At 41.3% G+C, this 21,418-nt stretch overlaps 1 protein-coding gene across 4 annotated transcripts in view; it reads right to left on the bottom strand.

The window, feature by feature from the left end:
• Window positions 1–21,418, bottom strand: part of Htr4 (5-hydroxytryptamine receptor 4) — a 172,106-nt gene that overhangs the window by 29,475 nt on the left and 121,213 nt on the right. The window lies entirely within an intron of this gene.

The raw sequence follows: 21,418 nt of genomic DNA, 5'->3' as shown, positions 1-21,418 counted from the left end.
TCCCATTTATTTATTGTTGCTCTCAGTGTCTGTGCTACTGGTGTTATATTTAGGAAGTGGTCTCCTATGCCCATGCATTGAAGGCTACTTCTCTTCTATTATATAGCCTATATTCTTAATATAGGCAAAACTAGGCTTGTCCTGGTCCTGCCTGTTATTTGTTGGCATTGTGTCACAAACGTAATCATCTTTACTTTTAAATTCAATAACCCTCCCCCTCCTTTTTGGTTTTTGAGACAAAGTTCTCTGTGTAACAGTTTTGACTATTCTGGAACTCACTCTGTAGACCACGTTGGGCCCGAACTCACAGAGATCCTCCTGCCTCTGCCTCCAAAGTACTGGGATTAAATGTGTGTGCCACCACTGCCTGGTCTAAAATCCTTATTTTTATTTTATTACATTTTGGTTATTTTGTGTAGATGGCAGTGGGAAGGCACCAGGGAGTGCCCGTGGGAGAGAGGACAACTTGAAGAGTCTGTTCTTTCTTTCCACAGAGTGGGCTCCAGGAACTGAATTCAAGTCATCAGAATAGATAGCAGACACCTGTACCCACTAAAGCATCTCGGCAGAGCTTCTTTTTATTTTACTGTGTGTGTGTGTGTGTGTGTGTGTGTGCGTGCGTGCGTGCGTGCGTGCATGTGTGTGTGTGTGTGTGTGTGTATTAGTGTCAGAGGACAATGCTCAGGAGCTGTCTTCTGGACACATGGTTTCTTCCTAGCTTGGAATTTGTCAAGTAGGCTAAGCTCACTGGCCAGTGAACCCTAGGAACCTGACTGACTTGGTCATTCCAGCAATGCCACCATGCCTTGCTTTTGTAAATTAAATGTAACTGTTTTGTGTGTGGTTTTTTGAGACAGGGTTTCTCTGTGTATCTTTGGCTGTCCTGGAACTCACTCCGTACTTCAGGCTGGCCTCAAATTCACGGAGATCCTCCTGCCTCTGCCTCCCAAGTGCTAGGATTAAAGGCGTGTGCTGAATGTAAATTTTTAAACATGGGTTCTAGGGCTTGAAATCAAGTCTTCATACCTAAAAGGCAAACACTCTGCTGACTGGGCCATTTTCCTAACCTCTGAAAAATGTAGCCTCCTTGGTCCTCCTTTTCCTTATTTATAAGATGGGAGTTAATGAAGGAATGATGAAAATGAGAAGAGGAACTACCAGTGACCTGTCTGGCATTGGCCTAACAGTTGTGAACACATCCTTTTACTTAAATGATAAAATCTCACAAACTAACTAGCAATAACAGTTCTCTTTTAATCATTGAAAAAAATGAAGCACAAAGAAATTGCCTAAAGAAATACAAATTGGGAGGCTGGGATTCAATTCACTTAAACCTTTTGAGAACAAGATTGAGGCAATACCAACATACCATAGATGCTTACTTAAGTCACATCCTTTTATTCCTTTTCAAAGAGGAAATGATGAGTACTGTTTTTGAGAAACATCAACTGGAGAACATGATAGACATTATATAGTTTCAGATCTGTAACGAGACACTAATGACAGCTGTACTCCATTTTCCATCCACATCTGCTATGTATACATTCCTTTTCTGATTCCACAATCGAATCCTTTGCTATCTTCATGTTTTCCTGAATACTAACTACCCTTGTCCTATTACACACCCGGCATAGAAAATCATCATCAATAACAACAACAAACCAGCACTGTGACTTCCACTGTGTTCCAGCTCGTGGTTTCTCAACACTAGTTCCATATGATTCTACACGGTCTCCGAACTTTAAATATCTGGAATCCAACATAAGTGTAACAGACGTGGGGAGTAGAGGAAGCCCTGAGTGAGTGACTTACTGCATACATGTGCATTGTTCATATGGACACAGCCTTAACTAAGACCAAGGCTTTGAACCATGGGGCGTGGAAAGGCCATTGCCCACAAGAGCCACGTGGGATAACAAACTCTTCCTTGGGATCCAAGTGCAAGTGAGTGACTGATGTATGAAAACTAGCAACTTCCTCCTGCCTAGTGTTAACAGCCCCAGACGGCTCATCTACAGAGAACTATGGAAACCTGCCAACCCCACCTGCTGTGTGTACCTAATACACACTGAGCTTCTCTTTTGCCAAGAGTAGTAGGTGCCACTTTATCAAAATGAATACACACCTACCTGCTCCCAGTCTTCCTGTTTCTTCTGTCTGTCTGTCTGCTGTCTGTCTGTCTGTCTGTCTGTCTGTCTGTCTGTATTTTCTTCCTTCTTTTGCTGCCCCTGTCCAGGATACCAGGGCCCACGCTCCATGGGACAAGGTGAACTGCTACAGTTCTGTATGTCAGACACTGGCCTGTCTACTCCCTGAATTCTCATAAGAGCATTGGGAGGACATGCTGTCAGAATCTCTATTACTTTCACTTCAAAGAAGAACCTGGAACTATGAGCATTAAACAATTTGCCTACAAGCCCATATTCAGTATGTAGCAGAGTCTAGAGCTCAACCCAAGTCTAAATAACACTGAAGTTTCAGGCTTGTAAAGACTGTCTCTTAATTTGTAGATGGTAAAACTTAAGCCAGAATGGGGCTCTATGTGCCCAGTCGTAGCAGTAATTTACTCGGGATTCTAGGCCGGAAGCATCTAGAAGCCAACACCATCTGAACAAGTTCAGTCCTCGTCTAAGAAGTTCCTGTGTTCACCCTGTACTCTGCCATCACAGCCCACCCATACTTCATGCCATGTTGTGTCAATAAATACTGTTGTTGGTAAAATATTGTCCGATGTCCTCTGGGCCATTGTATAAGGTCAAGTAACTTACATAAGTTCCGTCTGATTCATTACTGCTTCCAAGATGTATAAAACGTCAAGATTAAGTTCCTTGAACCCAAAAGAAAAGAAGGCTGTAGCAGACCAGAGAAGCAATGGTATTTTAAATGCTAATCTTCTAGCTACTTGCAAAAATATGATAAGCATCTTGATTATACTGTCACAGAAGGTAAAACTCCTTTTATCAGGAGGCTGTAGCTTTTGCAGTGGGTGGCGGATTAACCATGAGAGCTACCCTGAAGGTTAGTTAGGGCAAAGGAATAGAGAAGGATGTCATTATGCGGATACCACACTGAATGGTTCTGAATTATTCTAGCCATGCAAATTTAGTTCAGTTGCTGAGTAACCTAAGGGCACAAGAACCTTCTCTGAGCACTAGAAACACATCTAATTAGGGGATCCCAGAAATGGAGTCAATAATTACCACACAGGAAAGCATTTAAAGTGTCACAGGAGAAGAATAAAAAAAAAGTTAGATATTGGATAGAAAAGGTTAAAAAAAAATCTGACATGAGTGTTGGAAAATATGGCTAGGAAAACGTGCCTAAGGGAAAGTGCAGCTATAACAGTGGCCTGACTGCAGAACTCAGAGAGTACGTAGCCCAGAGCATCTTGTTTGCCTTGCCGGGATAAAGAGGAGTAATTGTAAGTGAAATCATACATGTTAGTGTCAGGAAACAGAAGAAGACCGCTGCTTGTGTGCAGTGAGGAGTGCTCCAAGGGGTCGGATGAGGTGACGGCAGCGCAGCAGTGGGTATCAGGGTCTAATGTCCCAGTCTGGATAGAGGTGATGCCAAGTTGTGGAAGACAGTGTCAGGATGTAGGCAAGGAAGCGTGATGAAAAATATCTATTGATTGCACACAGGATGGACTTCACTTATTTCTGAAGACAGGAATTGTTTTAGTAGGAAACCTTTTAGTGGTTGGTTATGATTTTTTTTTCCCTTAAGAAGGCTCCTGTTTGGAAGCAGGTAACTTAAAGTCACAGAAGAGCCACAGTAGTTGTCTGAATTAGCATATAATATTTACATATAATATTTACATAGTTCTCTGAGTGCACCTTCTGCAACATCCCGCACTCCTTGAACTCCAGCGGCCCATGTCATGCTCACTCCAACCCCAGGGAATTGGTATCTGCTGTTCCCTTTGTCCCACGCAATATGTCCACCCACCCGGGGTCTCTGATCAGAGAACTCTCTTCTCCTCTAAACCTTCTCCAAACAAGCCAGGTAGTAGTGGCACACCATCCCATGCAGGCTATGCTTTTTATTTATGTTCTCTCCAGCACATACAGATATCTAAACCTGTCTAATTCACATATATGTGTTCTTCCTGCTTCTTTTCTATTTGAACAGAGAGCTTCTCAACACTCATTGGCAGGACTCTGGAGATAGACCCTAACACACAGTGTGCTCAAAAACTGTTTCTTTGAACTCTGTAGTGCCATTGGGAGGATTAAATTACAGAATGGACAGAAATAACAGGGTTAGTTTCTCCTGCATGATATTTCTAGGGTCTAGAACTTCATCCGAATGTAGCAGAGACTCCATATTTGGTACTGGCTTAAGTTTTCATCCCAGGAAGTTCTAGGTGGTAGAATATGCAGGGAGAGGTTTTGTAAAGTCTTGTGCTCATCGAGTTCTAGGACTTGCAACTGGAAAAAAATAGTTTGCCTGGGTTCTATGGGCACTGTTTTAGAAAAACTAAGAATGATGGGAAAATGGATACCACCCCCAGACCCACAAGCCCAGTTGTTTAGGCTTTAGCTCCCAAGCAGGGTCCTTCTAGTATGTGGGCTGAAATGAACAGATATGGGAAATTCAGAATTACCAAACTCCTTGAATCCTTTATACAATGGGACTCTGAAAACTTCCGTATGAAAGGATTCTGACCTGAAAACCCGATTATTGTCCCATTCTCTACATTCTATATCAGAAAGTTGAAGTCCTGAGAGTTGAGGAGTTGGAACTAGTCACTTCTCACTCTGCCCCAGTTTGTGGGAGTCTTTCTGCTGCCATGTACTCAGAAAAGATGGGACTGAGATTTTTTTTTTAAGACATAATCTGTCCTGAAGGGAGCTGGACAGGCTCCAAGGTAGTTTATTAAATAAAAAATTTGTATTATTATATTAGAAAGGAGGTACATGCTTAATAATTTCAACCCAGGACATGAGCATATGTCATGCTCGTACTGCTGTGAAAGGCTCCCTATCGTTCATATCTTTAGTGTCTCTGAACTGTATCCTCACACTATGGCCACAGGTTGACCATGTCAGAGAGATCTTTCCCCATACTTGAGGCCATAAGAAAGATGACAGGCAGGCGGGCAGGTAGAGTCAAACTACTTAGGAGCCTTGGACTTTGGGATTTATTTTAAAGAGAACTGATATTGAAGAGAGAACATTTCCAGATCCAGTTGACAGGAGCTTTTAGGGAATGGCCTGTCTCTGAGGGATAAACAGAAGCCCCACAGCACTGGCAGACACGGATTGACTGGCATTTTATTGCATAATCAAAACTCGGTTATTTCTTTCAGGACTTATGATTTGCTTTAATGCATACTTTATTTAAACATGTACAGATGAAGTTATATAAACATGTGTAACATGTCAGGATCTTATCAATAAATATAATTAATCAGTTAAAAAAAAACCTGGGCAAATCCCTGTGTTTTCCAAGAGCATATCCTTGGAAACTGCATCAAAAAGAATCTAACATAAAACCAAGGATGCTTCCCGTGGAAACAAGGTTATAGTCAGGGCTCTTGATGCCTTAAAAACAGTAGCTTCAAATACATCACAGGTATAACCAGCAAGCTCATGAAACCAAAGGTAACACCATCATTGGAACTTGCCCCCCTCTAACACTGTAAGAGCTGAGCTTCGGGTTCTCTACTACAGTACTTGCTGGACTCAGTGCAACTATAAACTGTACAAGTGGCCCCATTCATAACTACACTTGGAAAAATGTAAACAAAATTAAGATAATCAGATTAAAAATGGAATTATGCTGTAATCAACAGCTGCTTACACAGACTAGCATGTCAGGAAATGGAAAAGTTTATCCTGATTCAGTAACTGAGTGACCCCTTATGTAACATTCTTCTCAGCTGGTCATTCATAGATTGGATCATGTTTAATCTTTCATATGTATATATATATATATATATATAATTTATATGTATCATATAATTTATAAAGTGGGAATTAATTTTATGGATGGGCATTTTTTTTCTTCAGAGATTTTTATATGAAAAACAGATATATGAACTTAGCTCATGAGACTATGAAGTTACATATAAAATTAGAATAATCATTCTTAGCAAAATTTTCCCATAGTCTTCCTCTCTATTCACCTCTTTAAGACTAAGGAAGTCCCTTTAAATGGAGTGTGTTGGGCAGCGTGGAGTGACTGAATGAGGAGGGGTAGATTGGGGCATGTTGGTACCCAAAGGTTGTTCTTGGGTTTTGTTTCCAACACAGTTCATTCTAAACTGATCTCATTTCTTAGTGAAAAAACATGCTCAGCTTATGAGACATGAAGCACATCTATAATAATTCAAAATACTCATAATAATAACAATCATACAGACTATCATTTCATGGTGTTTACAGAATGTTTCCATACATATCATTTATCTCCAAATCAGCTGTTATGAAGTAAGCAAAAGATACTCTGAGGTCCAAATCAACCAATTTCCAGTCCCAAATACTCAGAATGTCAGTCATTGACTGCGTGCTACTTTCTCACCTCTATGGTCATGGAAGGGGCAGGCATATAACCAGCAAAGATAAGTTGTTTGCATCTCATACTTGGTATTAGAAACAAATCAACCTTAAAATGATGCTTGCCCCCAAATGAATGTTGAGCCTAGTGATGGCAGGGAAGCAAGGACCCACAAATACAAAGCAGACTGGTCCAGTTACAAAGTCAATGTGCGAGTTAAAGCTTCAACTCTCTTCATGGTTGACAAGAAGTGGCCTCCAGTCAGGACCACTCCATTGGATCAGTCTTAACATGAACCATCTCAACATGCAATATTTCTTAGCACAGAACATTTTTTTTTTCTCAGCAGCATCTGGGAGTTCTCTTTCAGGGTCTACCTCCTTTAATAAGGCATGGTTTGTGCTCAAGAAAACTAAGTCTTCACATAACAGAGAATCTTTTTGGCATGTGAATGGATTTTTGGCAATCTTCTCTTCCTCATTCCAAAATCTCATTCCTGCCAAATTCAGTTCCAGAACTAAAGTCATCACTGACAGGAATAGTAAATGTCCCTTCATGAGCAGCTCCAAAGAAGAGTGCAGTAAACAGTCCTGAGGAGGAATCAAACCACATCCAAGACGAAAGCTAAAGAAAGCATCACTTGGCTCTGAGAAGTGGCACTTTCCTCACTGAGACCTTTGCTCTGGAGTAGTTGTGACAAACTGTGGACTTGGTTGTGAGTGAAAGACACTGGGTTAACTGTAAGGGTATGGCTGACCAAGTCAGAAGTCTAGAAGGGCCAAATCAGGAGGAGGGCAGTTCCTTTGAAACAAAGTCAAAAGGTAGGCAGGGCATGAGTTTTCGAGGTAGCTGATGGCTGGCAATAGCAGCATCCTGTTGTCCTAGAAATGGAAAGAAATCTTCAGGACGCCTCTACTCCAAGCTTCATTTGGCAATGTAGAAAGTTAGTGTTATAGAGGAAAAGATGATAGTTCATGGTCTCTCAGAATTTTAGAAGCAGAGCCAAGGCTGGCGTCTGGGTTCTCTGACTTGGAGTCAGGTATCGTTTTCTCATTCCTAACACTTTTGGATTCTGAACTTCTCTGTCTAACAGATAGCAAGGGTAACAAGGCCCCACAGTGTGAACTTCCATCCGTTCTGTCCACTGTAAACAATGAAGCCATACTCAGAAGTTCCAAGTTGCTGCTGTGGGCTTTGCCACAAACTCATAGAAAAGATGCCCACATCTCTTAATCGACACCCATAATGCCACCAGCTCTACCTAAGACTCTTTAGGTGTTCCTATCCTAGCTGACAGGAAAGGAAATTTCTCAGATGAGATAGATCTGGTCCTGGTGCTGGGGAAAATCATCTTTGACTACCCTGCAGGGTTCATGCAGAGACCGTTGTCCACTGACCAATCTCGATTCTGTGTCTCCAGCGGCAAATGAAGGAAGACTAGCCTGAACGGAACACTGACATTGAACACAGAAAGAAAGAAAGCAGAGCTCAGTGTGCCTACACCTACTAGACACAAGAAAGAAAGTGTACAAGTGCCCAGCACAAAGGAAGGCAAAGAAAGGATAGTGGAGATTTTGATCACAGCTATGGTAGATGTGACCAGGCAAGAGATGTGGCCAAGACAGGCACATATTTTGACAGTATCTGTGAGAAGACACCTCAAAGAAGGTTTATTTAGAAACTGAAAATCACACACAGTGAATGCTTACGAGACAGACTGGAAACAGCAAGGGAACTAGGCCGTGGACTTCAGAGACCATCAAACAAGAGGGCAGACTCCAGGAAGAGGAAACGTTGAGAAGTGAAAAACGAACAAGGAAGCCCTTCTCTCCCCTGACTCCCTCACACACCACCTGCTGCAATCCTGGCGGAAAAGTCCAGGGCGCGTTGCTGCATGCTGATGGAAAGCCTTGGAGAGCAGAGTGCCAGAAACAGCCACATACACATGGGTAGCAGCTTAGGACTGGCCTCTTTTCGAGCCACAGCTGTCTTCTAGGTCACTGTCCCAGGGGCCTAAGTATCACTGGACTGAGCAGCCACCAAACGAGAAGTTGCTGTCAGGTGGCATCGACTCTCCCACTGGCCACCACCTTCCACTGCATCCCTGGAGGGGGAGAAGATTACAAAGGCTCAAGCACTGGAATGTGTCAAGGAACTGTGAATAAACTCACCATGCAGGTGCCCTTCACGGGCCATGCACATGGCTTCTAACTTAGCCTCTAAGCTGAGAGTCCCCAGTAACAAAACAGCCAATAATTATTTCTGAACAGCTTTGCCTATTTAGAAGGAGTTCATTAATGTTTGACCCAAATTTCACCCTCCCCAAATTTCTTCCCAGCGGGATTATTCTACATTCCAGGCCCACCCAAACTCCCTCATCTCCCCTGATGGGATATCTCAAGTTTTTTCTTCCCCAAGCCAATTAGATTATTGTATGTTACATCTTCCATATCATCCCACATAATGAGCACTGTCCTATGAAAACTAAATATTGTGATGATCTCTCTCAAAGTAAGGCACTTGAAACGTGACATAGGCTGTGCCCTTTACTTAAGTGAAGACACCCAATTGATCTCTTTCCTGGCAATGCTAACATGTTATTGATTGCTAATGAGTTTGTTATCAACATAAAAACTCATGTTTGCTGTTCTTATCCCTTTCATTTCTTTCTCTTCCCTTATTGCTCTAGCTAGTGCTTTAAGTGTTGTGTTGAAAAGAGGTGGGGACAGCAAAAGCCCTCTCTTGTTCCTGTCTTCAATGGGTTAGCTTTGGGGTATTTTTTGCCCATTAGGCTCACATTGGCTATGTGTTCGTCATATACACATTTTATTATGTTGAGGTATATTTTCTCCAGTCTAACCCTCTCTAGGACTTTTATCATGGAGGCATGTTAGATTTCTGTCAAAGTTCTTTTCTGTGTCTAAGGAGATGATCGAGTGATTTTTTGTCTTTAAGTCCATGTATAGGATTGCATTTATTAATTTATGCATAGTGAATCATAGCTGCATCTCTAGGATGAATCCACCTTGATTGTGGTGAAAATCTTTTTGGTATATGCCAGCATTTGGTTTGCAAATATTTTTATTGAGAGTTTTTGCATCCATGTTCTTCAGGAATATTGGTTTATATGTTTTGGAATTATAGCAGTAACTGAAAACATTTGGAAGTATTTCCTTTGTTTCTATTTTTTTTTTTAATTTGAGAGCTATTAGTTGTAGTTCTTTATTGAAAGTCTGGCAGAATTCTGCCTTGAATACGTCAGGATCTGCTCTTTTTAAGGTGAAAGTTTGCATTACTGATTTTTAATCTCCTTATTTGTTATGATACTGTTTAAATTGTTGCAAATTTCTTGATTTAACTTCTGTGGTGGGTAAATATAGACATTTATCCATTTCTTTTATGATTTCTAACTTAATGGAGTGTAAGCTTCCAAAATATTACCTTATAATGTCCTAAATTTTTTTGGCATCTAGTGTAATGTCTATCTCTATTTCTGCTAATTTGGGCCATGTCATCTCTTCCTTCTTTTGGTTAATTGTCAATTTGGCTTATCTTTTCAGAGAACCAGGTCTTAGATTTGTTAATTCCTCACATTGGTCTGTTTGCTTCTATTATATTAATTTCTGTTCTGTTTTTAATTTTTCTTCCTATTTAGGGTATTTGGGTTTGGTTTATTCTTATTTTTCCAGATTTTTGTGTTGCATTAGTTCTCTCTCTGCCTTTATAATGAGGGCATTCAGAGCTTATATCGCCCTTTTAGGGCATGTGTCTAATGTGTTTTGCTGTGCTTTGATTTCACTTTCATTTGTTCCCAAGAATTTTTAAATTTCCATCTTAATTTTTTCTTTGTCCCCTTCATCATTCAGTGGTGTGTTATTTAATCTCTACAAGCTTATGCAGTTTCTAGAGATTTTTTTCCTTGAATTTTAGCTTTATTGCATCTTGGTCATATAGGTTACACAGTGTTACTTCAATTTTTCTATATTTGTTGAGATCTGTTTTGTGTTTCAATTAATTTGTACATTTCTCTGTTAATTTTTGTCCATTTGCTCTAGAAAAATTGGCTTATAGAAATCACCCATCATTACTGTGTGGTGGTTAATCTTTACCTTGACAGTAGGATGCTTTTTATGAAATTGAGTGTGTCAAAGTTTGCTGTATATATGTGTAATATTTTAATGTCTTCTTGGTTTATATAGTTTGTCTCTTCTGACTATTTTATGTATTAATTTTATTAATTAGATTGTAATACATTATTGTGAATTTGAGACAAAACAGAAAATTTGTCTCAGTTAAACTTCATATTCTGGGCTTATTAACCATTTTGCCACTTGAGTGCATGCTATACAAATTTCAGCGTTTCAAATGATTTTGGATACCTACCTACTAAGCCATGTTTCAAATGGCTTCTAAGAGCATAGATGACCTGTAGTGGTCACTACCTAGATATTTCAGTTCTGCCTTTTTGATTTTCAGTCAAGGGAAAAACACTCAGGCGGGCAGAACCAAGTATACTAGCTCACCATGCTACAAACACATAAGGCTCAACGTGCTTTAAGCATGGGCTCATCCTGTATGGCTTTGCCTGATGATCTGTTAAATGTCTCACCAAGCAACTCTTTTGTCCCATGGGAAGATGATCTCATTTTGCATGAGTTACTTTTAGTCATTTGTATAATGAAGTTCATAAAATTCCAGTAAAGCAAACTTTTAAGGTGCAACTTTGCAATTTCTAGGGTTTGGCTTTAGTTTTTCTTGAAGAACTGGGGTACTGCTTACTGATGTCTAAGCTTCCCTATTTCACTTGTGCTGCAGAAGAGCCATTTGGAGCTAGCCTTCTGGTCGATGAGAGTTTGTATACTTTGCTCAGATTCAGTTCAGGCTTTTCAGTAACTCTAGACAGCAACTTGTCCCAAAATGTTTGCTATTTTTTCAATGAGAGTTTACTCTTTATTGTAGCAGAATATGCAATATTTCCTCCATAAATAGGGAGATAAAAGTGTTTCTGGGATTTCCACTTTCTCTGAACATACTTTGGATTTAGATTTGTTCTTGGTTTTATGTTCTTTCTTCTAAAATCTTCAAATGCCATTAACTCTCTAGATAACTCAACATGTACCCTCAAATCATCACACTCTCCGATATCTTCATTTCTCACATACGTTGAAGTAGCTATGAAGAGTTAGAGAAAGGTTTGAATAGAAGGGAGAAGAGAAAGAAAGAAAGAAAGAAAGGAAGAAAGAAAGAAAGGACTGCTAATATGCCATTGCTTAAGTCTTCATAATGGCCAAGCCTCTTGTTACATCCATAGAAGATGTAACAGTCCCCTCTCAGCAATAGCAAAGGCAGTACAGGACTTTAGAATAAAAGGGTGATGTGGTGACATCATTGGCCTGGAAGAGCCTCAGCATATGTTATCATACCAGTACAATTAACAATTAATATTTTAGTGTGATTGGCCTGAAAGTTTTGATTCAAGATAAAAGTTTATGAGAGATTCAACCACACTAGAAGCGACCGACGTTTGGTGCAAAAGGCAACATTGAACGTGCATGGCTTTACCATCCCAGGAGCCCCTCTGCTGCCAGCTCACTCTTCTACCCCAGCAGGAGCAGCAGGAGAGTGCAATAAGAGGAACAATAAGCAGAAGACAGGGAGTTCTAGCATGGTGTTAGTCTACAGGAGTGTGTACCCAACTGCACAGTTCTATTCCTGCACCCCATCCCCTTCCCCCATTTGTTAAGTGAGTGGGAGGAGAATAATCCATAAGATCCTTTGTCGTTCTGACATTCTGATTCCGTGAGTAGCGGGGATGGTGGGTGACAGACACGGGCCTTTTGATTGGGTGGCAGCTGTGTGGGGGACTGTTCTGTGAAGCTGTGGGTAATTGCTTCAAATTTGGCTTTTAATATCCTATTGTTAGTATCTGAGACTTTATATTCCACGTAGAAAGAAGAGGTTTTGCTGGAAACACAGGGAGGGCAATTTCTGCATTTGTGTCAAAGAATGGAAAAGCCCTCAGTTTCTGAGCTGTGAAATCACACTCGAAAGCTGTTAAGTAGAACGGTGTGGGGTAGGGTTCAAAATGTAGTGAGACCATAACTGACTTTATTCAACCACAGATTTGATTAAAAAAAAACACACACACACTGACCAAGCTATGCAAAATCCTTGACACAAAACATCATTAAAAATGACGTTTTCTCCAATAATCCAGCAGGTAAGTTTAAAAGTGCAAGGTTTTGCTTTATAAATTTTGTGAAATACTTTAAGATTGATGGCACATTTCTCCACATGTAATCTTCAGCACAAATCTATGAGGATGGAATGAAGAGAATACCATTCTCATTTGATAGGAAGAGGGAAATGGAATGTAGACGCGGATTGATTATTGATTGATTGACGGTGTGGCGGTTGGATGAGACATTCCCTAAAGGCTCGCGTGTTTGAATGCTTGCTCTCCAGTTGGTGGCTGTTTGTGGAGGATGACGAGGTGCACAGTTGTTGAGGGAGTACATCACTGGGCATAGCTTTGAGATTTCAAAAGACTCAACGCCATTTCAAGTTACCTCTCTATACTTCCTCTCTGTGGATCAGGATGTGAGCTCTCAGCAGCTGCTTCAGTGCCATGCCTGCCTGCCTGGTGCCGTGTTCCCTGCCTTGGTGGTGAGGGAGCCTTATCCCAGTAGAGGATGGTTTGAATAAAATGGATCTCACAAACTAATATGTTTGAATAACAGTTTTCCAGTTGGTGGCTGTTCAGAGAGGATTAGAAGGTATGTTCTTGATGGAGAAGTTTGCCACTGGGGGTGGACTTTGAAGTTACAAAAGACGCCGTTCTTAATTAGCTCTTTCAGCTGCTTTTGCATCAAGAAGTGAACTTTCTTTCAGCTGCTGTTCCAGCACCATGCCTGCTGCCTGTTCCCTACCACGATGGTGAAGGAATCTTTCTATCCCTTCCTGGATCCAGAAACCCTTCCTTTTATAGCTTGTCTTGGTCATGGTGTTTCTTTACATGAACATAAAATTAACTAACAGGGGTAGTTAACAGTGGCTCCCATGCCATAAATTGAGACTTCTTCCCAATTCTGCTTCTCAAGCTCCTTCCCAAGATAGAGTCCTCTCTATTGGGAAATACGGGGTCATTTTTTTTGGAGGAAACCGTTTTGCAGTGAAGTTTGAAATCAACAGTTAATCAACAGACTTTTAGTATGCATGTCTTGTAAAAGAGGAGGAGAAGGAGAGTAAAGGGGAAACACAATGCCAGTCCAGCCATCTCTCCCAGAGGCCTCCAGACTCCCTGTATGATGATTGTACATCATGTACCTGCCACAAATAGAGTCCGAGCTTTCACACAAGTCCCCCCTCAGTAGAGGGCAGGGTTTAGGTGAGAAGCGAAGAAATCAGCACTTAAAAAAATTGTTTGCAACTGATGTCTATGTACACAGGAGTATGAGGGTCTTTGGACAAGTGAGTACCAAACTTTTCCATTAATACCCGAGAGGAAACATAAGAGTGTCATAGTGACCCGAGCTGAAGGTATGCAGCAACCAGTGGTGTTGTCAAACTGAGCAGAATGGAAGCAATGACTTGAGATACAACCTATCCCTCTATAACAAGATGAAAGGGGGCATTTAATCATTCCTTGACAAGGATGATGGAAAGGTTTGGTGACCAAATCATGCAAAGGGGGAAAGCAAAATATTGTAAGGAAATGTACAAAAGCAATGATAATGAAAACCCACCTAATTTCCTATTGTCTCCCTCTGTGTGACCCTCCCCCACAAAGGGTCCCTTTCTATTTTCCTGGCTTCTTTGTATATGTCAGCTATATGATCAAATCTAAAAATTCGGAGCTTGGATTTACAAATAAGAAAGAACATGGAGCATCTGAATTTCAGGGTCTGGGTTACCTCACTCGGTAACCCAGTTCCATCCATTTACATTCAAATTTCATGATTTCATTTCTCTTTATGGCTGGACAGAATTTCATTGTGCATATTGTGCCACATTTAGGTTGTTTCCATTTCCTAGCTATTGTGAATAGAGAGCCAATGGACATGGTGCAGCAAGTATTGACAGGATGACATTGGTTCCTTTGAGCGTACAGCAAGGAGTGGTATTACCAGGTGATACGGGAGATCCACATGGAGCATTTTGAGAATTCTCCATAATGATTTCCATATTGGTTGTGCCAGTGTGTAAACCCACAAAGCAGTAAACAAGGGCTCTCTCCTTTCCCTGCAGGCTCATCAGCATTTGTGCATTTGTTGTCAATTGATGTTTTTAAAAGTTTGATCTTACTAAAGGGATAATAGGAACGATGGGGAACTTCAGCTGGGGAGTTTGGGGTAAGCAAAGTATTAGGAGAGTGGGAAGAAGCAGAAATAAATAGCATTAAATATTCTTGAAAAAAGCATAGAGAAACATTCTTTTATAAACTTACATACATCGTGTGTGTGTGTGTGTGTGTGTGTGTGTGTGTGTGTGTGTGTGTGTGTGTGTGTGTGTGTGTGTGTGCTTGAGTGAATGGGATGATAATGCTCCTCTTAAGAGTTACACACCATCTCATGAAAACATGCCTGGTGCCAGGCTTGGGAACACAGTGTCTGGTTGAGATGGAGCAACGTACCTACAGGGCAGATACCTTCAGATCTTAGGCCAGAGCGCTCTCTACTGTAGCTACAGTAGATTTTGGGTTGCTTTCAGAAAGGACTCTCGAGATCTGTTTTATGGCTCTGAATATCTACCCCTGTGGTCTCTGAACAAAATATATTCCAAGGAGCTCTGAAGTACTCCACCAAGCAAAGACCTATATCAGGGCTCTGACATGACAAGCATGAGACCATGTCAAGCATGGTTGGTTTTGACTTCAGTGCATGTCTTTCCCTTCTCAATGTGAAAAGATGGCTGAAAAAAATTCAGTTGTCCTGCAAGATTTTTTTTAACCATTGTCCACCAAGATTTATAGATAGCAATTAATTAGAAATCTGAGTCTTTGGGCAGGTCAGATATGCCTGTGCATGTTGGTTTTGTTTTTTTGCTGAACCATTTCTAATAGAAGAAAATCTAAATGTATCTAGAAGAACATACCTTTAAAGAGATTTGTAGTAAAAAGATCCCTTATTTGCTGTCTTTATTATTGTATTAGATAAATTGTGGATGCCTCACAGAATCATCGAGGAGCTATATCACACTGATCTTTTTTTTGGCAAAGGAATGTGGTCTACTAACTAGGCCCAGGTAGAACTGGAGAGCCTCATCAAGCCAGCATCACAAAGTTTTCAGTGTCAACCAAGGGACTCCCTAAACCCCTAGACAGTGTTCATGAGAAGCAATACAGGTGGGTGAAGATGTAAAAGGAGCACAAAGAACACTTAAGATCCTGGGATAAGCTGAGCTTCCATGAGAAAGGAAAAGAATAGGGAAGAGAGACCACAGGAAAAAGCAATTGATTATTGCTCAGAGATCAGGGACTGGGATCAGGGAAGTATAGAGAGCTAACTGTAGTATAAAGGGGTGCTTGTTGGTTCCCAGCTGCTCAGCCCCGAAATAGTTTTCTTTATTCATTAACCAATAAAAGCAACACATAGACAAAAGGTCCTCCCACACCAGCTAATATTGGAACGGTCCCTAGAGGAGAGACGAATGTTATGCCAGGGAAGAAACTGAGACAACATTCAAGGTAACCCGAGGGGTCCAGTGGCAGGAACATTCATGGCTTATCTAGAGAAAGCCCACCCATCTTGACCATCACCACATGAAGAACATGACTGCAGAGGGGGAAATGAGCAAGAAAACGAGACTGGGTCAGGCCCAGGTTGATATACTCTTCACCATCAGCTCACTGCAAGTCACGTTACACCGTTTAAGCTTATTGTAGCACAACGCAATCCAGCTGGCATTTTCAGCTTAAATCTCACATGCCCAAGTGACCTTTCCATCCTCACAGATGATATTATGTGAAACGGAGTCTCTATCCAGGCTATACTATACAGTGGCCCAAAAGAAAAACAAGAAGCAGAAAGCACATATGGTTTACTGTACTATCAAGGGAAAAATCTCCTAAAATCACTTAAACATGTGCTGAGCTTTGAGTTCAAGCATTTTGGAAAGTTGTGGACACACTGGACTGACTACAGGGGCTTTCCAGGATGGTATGAATAATTTGTATGCAGTTCTGTGTGTGCCATCCAGAGGCAGGACTTTGACCATCAGAAGGAAGTGAGAGATTATTAACATCCTATACACTCTTTTCTGGGAGGTGTCTTCTCTGTGTGCATTTGTGCTGAATTTTCCCTGTGGAACATTGTCTGCACTCTACTTGAAATATAACAGCAAGGTGTTGAGTGCATGGACAGATGGACAAGGGAGAGAAAAGTTGGTCAGGAGTTCTGATCTCCATTCCTCAGTGGACTCTCAATGTTCTCTGAGCCTCCTATTTTCTTGTCTCTAACATATCGGGTTCTAATTCAGGTAATTTTATAGAACTTTATCAAGACCCTTGTGGAGTAGCCATTGTAGACTTTGGTGTGATGGAGCAATGGCCATGGTTATGTGTATATACCTATACTAGCGTGTCTTTTAATTGATGCAGTTTTGCTTTGTATTGACACACTTTTGAATAAGATTCAGTTTGAATGAAATGGTTTCTAGAATTGAAAAACAGGTGTAAACGGCACTAAGCTTGAGTTCTAGTACGAGTTCCACCTATAAGATTCACATCTCAGACACAGGTAAGTAAAATTTAACCAAGTTTGCAACAATGAGGGCTGTTCAAACTGTAGGACGCCTGACCTTCAATAATACTGAGATGTTTCTTGTTGGGAGCCAAGCTAGACAGCTACCACAGAGCATTGTCGAAGAGATTCTGTTCTGTTTGGTGTCACAGTTTGGATGCTGAATGTCCCCCGATGGCTTAGTTCCAAGAATGTCATTACTGAATCTGTTTGAGTCTTTTCTCTCTCAGTAAATTGAGAAAAGTAATGGCTGCCCAGAGATGATTAAGAACTCAATGTGACAACACATACAATGCAGTTAGCTCGATGCTTTGCATATAAACCATGAGATAGTAGCTGGTAGCCAGCTGATAATGGCCAGAAAGATGAAGTCGGTGCAGAAACGTCTCCAGATCTGTGGGTTTGGCCAAGGTTTTCCACCAAGGCAGTTTCAGGCATCCGATAGTTGTACACTATTTTACTCAGGAACAAATCTCTCGCTTAGAAAAGTCTGAACGTTCTACTTCTTCATACTGCAAGAATGGTCACGAAGAACAGAAGAGCCTTTGAGGTTGACAGCATCCTCTGCACACCTCTCTACTCACTGAAAACTTCTCCAGCCTCAGCCAAGCACAGCGGCTAAAGGGGGCTGTGCTTTTTACTGCACTTCACTGTGTCGTAGGAAGAAAGTGGGGGTCTGAGACCCTCTCACGCAACCTCCCATACTTCCTCAGAAACTCTGACCAATGACCAGGGGGCGTTCCAGTGACTTAACCCACAACTGACGTTGCTAAGTGGTGGTCCAATTGACTCCTCCTGTTTCGCAGGAGCCCTCTAAGCAAGGCCAACCATCCCACTCAGGGCTGAAACACATATTCCTAAGACCCCAAACCACAGAGAACAAGCCAGCTGCTCGCTTTCCCCAGAGCAGGCCTTTAAATATATTTTTCAAAGCTTGTGGCCTGAATCATTTGCTCTGCACACAGCATCCTGTTCCTCCCACCGTTCTTCACACACAAAGAAAAATCATGGTAGCTGCCCTCTTTTGAGCATACCAAGTTTGCCAGTTCCCTGCATATGAGGAAGCTTCTACGGATTCAATGGACCAGAGACCTACACCATTCTACTGTGGGTTAAACACCCATTTACACAAGAATATAGTTTTTCAGTGGGTTTCATGGTGTGCTTTGGAGGCGATTCCTTCCTGAACAGCTGCTCTGACTAAATCGAGAGGGCTGCGCCCGTGCCAAGTACATGCTGTAAGGGAACAACAAGAGCATAGAGCCTCCCTGGTAGAAAGCTTATCTGCAAGGTGGCTGCCAACACCTAACCACAGAAATTTAGGCGTCTTCCCGGCACAAATATCAGCCGCCTTCTGCAGGGCTTCTTTTTCTTTGTCTTGAGACTGCACGGGTTGAGAAATGTCAATAAGTACAGGTGTTACCTCTAGAGACTATTCAAGAGATCTCCAATTGTCTCCCGGCAAGGACAAGAAGTTTCTCTGTTGTGAATTCCAGATGACTAGTTTAATAAAGAACTTTCCATTTCAGGACATGTAGCACTTTTAGGGCCATGCAGTTCTTTCTGTAGGGGGCTTCCCTGAGTACTGCGAGAAGTTTAGCATCATCGCTAGCCTCTGGTCACGAACTGTCAGTAGCAACCCCAGGTCTAACCACATACATATTGCCAATCCCCTGGTAGGTAGAATTATACCACTGAGACGTGATGGTTTAAATGTATGTTATCTCAGTATCTAGAAAACTGGATCTAGGCCTGATCTTAGGGTATCATCTAATTCCACCTCATTTTACTGGTTTGAAGTGAAGATAACTGATTGGTGACCCATAAAGGATAAAGGGCCTCTTGACGTCTCTAGTACACAAATGGTTTTTCACCCTACTGCATGTTAGACCACTTAAACCCTTTGGCTTTTTGGCCCCCACAGGTCAGTTGGGCTAGCCTCCTGCCCATATGGCTCCCATTCTCAGGTACTGCTTAAAAGTTCCCAGGTATCTCTCATATGCACTCAGGATTCAAAGACATGACACCAGACCATACGGTGCCCATTTTTGACCTTGGATATTTCACGTGGATACATCAAGGTGCCCAAGATGATGATTGCCATGAGTTTGCCCTGCACACAAGTACCATCGTGATGCGGTTGTCTTTGAGGCATTTATGCTCCTGTAAGCCAGCAACCCCAGTAAAACTCATTGGTTCACCATGTGGCCCTTTGCTGGGATCTGATCTTTGGTTGCCATGGATTTGCTATCTAGGGTGAGTAGATGTGTATACTGTCTTTCCCTAGGAAAAGTTGTCATACAACAGCTATGTGAGATTCTGTCTCAAAAGGGGTACATTTTCAGGATATTAATTATTATTCTATATAAAGTTGACAATGGATAAATGAATAAAAATCAGAACAAAAATTAATGAAATAGAAACAAAAACAATAGAAAGGATCTAGGAGCTGCCACTTTGAGAAGAAACACAAGATTGACAGACCCTTGGCTCTGTTAAGGAAAAGAAAAAGATGACCCACATAAATAGGATCAGGATGATAAGAAAACATTGCAAGATATTGTAAGGGAATACTTTAAAAATTATGCTCTATTACTTTAAAAATCTAAAAGAAAAGGGCAAATTTCTAGATTTGTATAAACCACCAAAGCTCAGCACGGGGAAAAAGAGCAATGGTGATGGAATGGCCATACCAGATTTCCAGTTATACTGCAGAGCAAAGGTAACGAAACAGCATGGTGCTGCACAGAAACAGACACGGAGCAATGGACAAAATTGAAGGTCCAAACATAAGCGCCCTTAATTACAACCCGAAAACATCCACTGCAGAAAAGAAAGAGTGTTCACCAAACAATGCCAAGAAAACTTGATGGCTACATGTAGAAGGATGAAATTAGACCCACATCTATTGCCTTTCCCGTAAGCCAACTCCACATGGATCAAAGACCTCAGGGTGGAGCCTGAAACCCTGAAATCGCTAAGAGAAACCCTAGGCAGCCTCTTACACAATGCAGATGCAGGAAGGGAATTTCTGACTTGGGTTCCACTTGGGGAGGAAGGCCAACAACTGACAAGTGAGACCCCATGAACATAAAATACTTCTGGACAGCAAAGGAAGCAAGGAAGCAAGCAGTTACATGAAGAGAAACCCACAGGAAGGGATAATGCGTTTGCTTGTCTGTATCTGATAGACGATTAGTATCCAGAATATGGAAAGAACACAAAGAGTCAAAGACACAAATTGCCAACTAAACATGGCTATGAAGCTGAACTGTGAGTTTTCTGAAGAAAAAATAAAAATGGCTAAAATATTTAGAAGGGAAAAATGAGGCAATTACTATAATTTCAAAAACAAAAAGAATAATCTTAAAAGTCTTCAACATCCTTAGGAATCACGGAAATGCAAATTAAAATCACTCATATTTTTATCTTCAATCAGAATGGTTAAGGTAAAAAAAACTACGGAGGACAAATTCTGGTGACAAAGTTGAGGAGGGGAAAAGTCCATGCACAGTTGATGGCTTTGCGAGCTGGTCCAGAAGCTGTGGAAATCAGTGTGAAGACATCTCAAACACGGAGAAATAGATCTGCCAAATGATGCAACTGTACCAGGCCTTGGCATGTGCACAAAGGACGGGGCGCCCTACCCTACAGATACTTGGCAGCCTTGTTCATTTTTGCTCCACTCACAAGAGTCAGGAGGTAGAAACAACCTACACACCAATCAACTGATGAATGGATATCGAGAATGTGGTATGTATGCATAATGGGAATATTTCTCAGCTGGAAAAATCGAAAGCACACAATTTTCAGGTAAATGGATGAGACTAGAGAATGTTACGCTGAGTGAGATCACCTAGATCCAGAAAGACAAACACCACATCTTTTCTATCATTCGTGGTTCCGTGTTCTGAATCTCTCTCTGGATGTGAGAATATAGCCTGGAGTAACCAAAGAAATAAAGAAAGTAGAAAGGGACCGTGGGTGGAGGCATAGAGAGATCTTTAGAGAGGGGGTAGTAGGACACAGCAGCTCTAAATGGGGAAATGAGAAAATTCAGGACAGACTTGAAAGGGCAGGAAAGAGGAAAAGTAATACAAAGGAAACAGGAGGGGGGAGAAATAAATAATCCCAAAGATAGTTAAAAATGTCAAAGGGAAAAATTTTTTTTTCTTTTT

This window comes from Microtus ochrogaster, chromosome 18 (assembly GCF_000317375.1).
Source record: "Microtus ochrogaster isolate Prairie Vole_2 chromosome 18, MicOch1.0, whole genome shotgun sequence".
NCBI classification, from domain to species: domain Eukaryota; kingdom Metazoa; phylum Chordata; class Mammalia; order Rodentia; family Cricetidae; genus Microtus; species Microtus ochrogaster.
Note: the sequence above shows the minus strand (reverse complement) of the source record. Positions and strands in the feature narration are given on the sequence as shown.